This window comes from Poecilia formosa, unplaced genomic scaffold (genome assembly GCF_000485575.1).
Source record: "Poecilia formosa unplaced genomic scaffold, Poecilia_formosa-5.1.2 Scaffold192, whole genome shotgun sequence".
Classification (NCBI taxonomy): Eukaryota; Metazoa; Chordata; class Actinopteri; order Cyprinodontiformes; family Poeciliidae; genus Poecilia; species Poecilia formosa.
This window is the reverse complement of record NW_006800131.1, coordinates 1,014,616-1,018,044: the sequence shown is the minus strand read 5'-3', so window position 1 is coordinate 1,018,044 and position 3,429 is coordinate 1,014,616. Positions and strand designations below refer to the sequence as shown.

General features: G+C 37.8%; 1 long non-coding RNA gene across 1 annotated transcript; it reads right to left on the bottom strand.

Moving 5' to 3' along the window:
• Positions 1–397: 397 nt before the first annotated feature.
• LOC107837950 (uncharacterized) lies at positions 398–2,682 on the bottom strand. Its single transcript, XR_001664000.1, has 2 exons — positions 2,384–2,682; positions 398–1,664 (listed from the first exon to the last, which is right to left on the bottom strand). It is a non-coding gene; the product is annotated as an uncharacterized LOC107837950 (long non-coding RNA).
• Between the last annotated feature and the right edge of the window lie 747 nt (positions 2,683–3,429).

Here is a 3,429-nt window from a genome sequence, read left to right as displayed (position 1 = left end):
CATCTTTTTTCTCCCAGACGTCCTGAGAGTCTCCGACCATCAGCAAGTTTCCTCTTTCCAGGCTCTATCAGTCATCTCCACTTTGAAACGATATAAAATTAAAAAGTGAAAAACTACTTCAGGCAGTGGCTTTGGCCACTTCAAAGCAGATATTTGACGTGAAGTGCAAGGAAACATTATAAACATTATTTGTGGTTTCCAAAGCTGACCAAGGTTAATTAGGGTCAGCATGAAGCAAACAAGAATATAGACTTCCATCGTAAAAACATAACATTATACCACATTGGGCTTAATGTAATGCTCTCAAATTGTTTCATTTCCAGTTTTCCAGCTGGTGCATTTCTCAAAACAATCAGTAAAAACTGCAAAACCTAGATGATAACCTGCAAAGCGTATCACTTTCTCAGAACGGATAGTTTATTTATCAAAAGCAAATATTTTTATCATTGAAAGTGTCATCAAAATGAAAAGTCATGACACCATGTTAATGTACAAGATGCTCAAATGGCTTTGTCATGTTTTCACGGTTCCCTTTGAGTGTTTTCCAATGCTAAGAGCTTCAGGTCTCAGAGACACTGCCTGAAAATGTTCAAACGGCTGTTCACACATTACTGCATCTGGTGAGATAAATGAGTACAAGACACTGAATGCGTCTGCTTCACATTTTGCTCTCTGCAGCTCTAATTTCTTCACAGCATTGTGAGAAAATAAAGAACAGTAAATAAAACTATGCACAACTGTAAACAGGGCCATTTCTGAAAACTGAGGGTAATGGTTCAATTTGGGAGCCAATTTCTGGAAAGAATGTGCATAAAAACGACAGATTTTAAATATTTTTGTATGTAGTGACTCTTTCAGTTTTATAAGGCATGGTAAGTTAGAAATCATAGAGAGTTAATTTTGAAACAAATGATAATGTTATAAAACAGCAGACAGAATTGATGCATGTCCAACAGGACTTACATTTTGTTAGACAGAATTTGCTACTATAACATGCACAACTGGCTAAATGTTGTGGCTTTTGAACCAACAGTTGTAAGAACTTTAATCCTGATCAGAAAAATGCACCAAACAAATTGGGGGGGAAAGATGTGATGATGCCTTAGCATCTCCGTAAACATCCTGATCAGAAATAATTTGGAGGATTTTGAAAACAAGAATGGCCAAAGAGTAGAAAGTTTTCTCGGTTCTGCCTTGAGGTCGAGCTTGACTGCTGGGTCCAACTACATAACAACAATCAGCGGGCTTCCACCCTGCTGGGACCATCAGGTGTCCAATCAATAACTCAGGGCTTTCCTCAGCCTCCTCTGAAATTGACACATTGCTCAAAAGACAAAGTGAAATTTATGATTCGGATTCTGTAGGTCATTCTGAGGACGACTGATCAATATCTGAGAGAGAACAATGAGTAAATCTGAAGGTGCTTCGGGTCAGAAAACAACAGTGGAATCATTACAGATCAATGTGATCCGGACAACAACCGCCTCCCCTCTGCTCACTGTATCTTAAAAATGGTTTGTTTTTTCACATGTTGCTTTGTTCATTGATTTTAAATATTTCCTGTGTTACGCCTCTGGTCTGGAGGAATCCTGAGAAATGACAGGCTGTGTGACTCTTGGATCTCTTCCAGGTCAGCAGACATGGCCAGCTGCACAGTGTGGATCCTGCGTTATGGACACAGTGTTGGGAAAATGAGCACAAGAACTTTCCCCAATTTAGGTACAAAAATGTCTAAACTATATGACTTAATTGCTAAACAAGAAACTGAAAACCTTAATTTACTCCCCACTTTACAGTTTTGTGCCATGTTTCATTTGTTTTACTTTTAAAAATTCCGTCAATATACACAGAAACTGGCTTATGGTGTGGAAAATCACTATTATTGCCCTGACCCATTGCAACTTAATCATTCGAGGTGCCACGATGGGCGTTGGAAATAGAGCGACTGAAATAGTTTTCCAATGTTTTTGCAGTTTTTTCGTGGCTTCTACTTGTTCGAGTCAAACTAATTTGTCTGTGAACGTAACGCTCCTGGTTGGGACTCATAGACGGATGTATTTAGTTATAACAGCTAGCTTAGAAACCGACCCATACCTCCTCCTTCCTGATGTGTTGATCAAATTACAGACTTTGCCTGAATTCATACCACAATATTTATATCACTATGTCATAAAGAGCGTTTCTCCTCACACCGGAGGAGCCTTTAAAACGGACAAAAGACGAGATGCTAACCAGTATTTCCAGACATGCTAGGCTACATGACGGTGCGGCACCGTCTCCATGGTTACCAACGGTTAGACACGTATCTTCTCCATAATGACAAATCGGATATATCTTTCTAATCATACTTACTTATAAAGTATATGAACGTTAATCTTCTTACCTTGTAAAAAGGTGTTCGCTGCAAATCCGCGGATACACCGAGGGCTGACAGTAATAATGATTGACAGCTGACGGCCATTATGATTAACAGCCGCTATCCACAGCCGATTTTTTCCTCATTAAAAGTTCTGCAATAAAATGATAAGTTAGGTTTCTATCCGACCGCGCAGCACCCTGAGACCATTTTCAAAAGTGAAATCAACGAAATAAAAGCGATGTTAGGCTAGCAGATGTCTGTTTTTTGTCGGGCTTTAAAGGAGCGCATTGGTAGTTTTGACGTCCGTCATGGCGGAGCGAGCGGATTTCTGAGGGGCGTGACGTCACATGAAAAGGGTCAAGGGTTAACATAAAAACGAATTTCTCCACAGTCGTGTTCATTACTTTTATAGTTAAAATTCTGCCCAGGTAAGAAAGTCAGATGAAGATAAAATTAGCTGTATGTTCTGGTTAGGTAAAGAAAAAATGTCCAAATTATTTATTTATTTGTTTATTTTTTGTCTCAATGTCCAAACATATGGTTTAATTAAGAGGGAATGCAAAAAGAAATAATTTTCTTTTACAATTGCAGTAAAGAAAAAAAGTACGTTTTTTTTCTGTTATTTGAGCTTTCAGTGAACAATTCTGTCAGGTTTTGAAGGTAAGACTCATAAAGATGAGACTCCGTCCTTTGTATCTCTGCTGAACATTGTGATGATGTTGGAGCCTTTTCCATTAACCTTTCACACGTCAGAAAAACACCTGCTACTTAGAAAGCTTTAAAATGCTGTTAAGAAAAACCTAATTAAAATGTCATCACAGATAGACGCAGCCCTCCACAATTACTGGCAAATTTGAAAAATGCTTGAAAATAAATGAATGTTTTATTACAGGAAATTAATATCACACTAAACATTTTTTTAGCAGTCTAACCTTCAATTTCTTGCATTCATTAGGTAATAAGTAAAAAAAAATTTGGTGAGAAATTATTTTGTTTCACAAAATTACACATTTAGTGGCACCCGAACAAAGTCAGCAAATCAAGTGTGACTGAAGCTTTTTTCATTTATT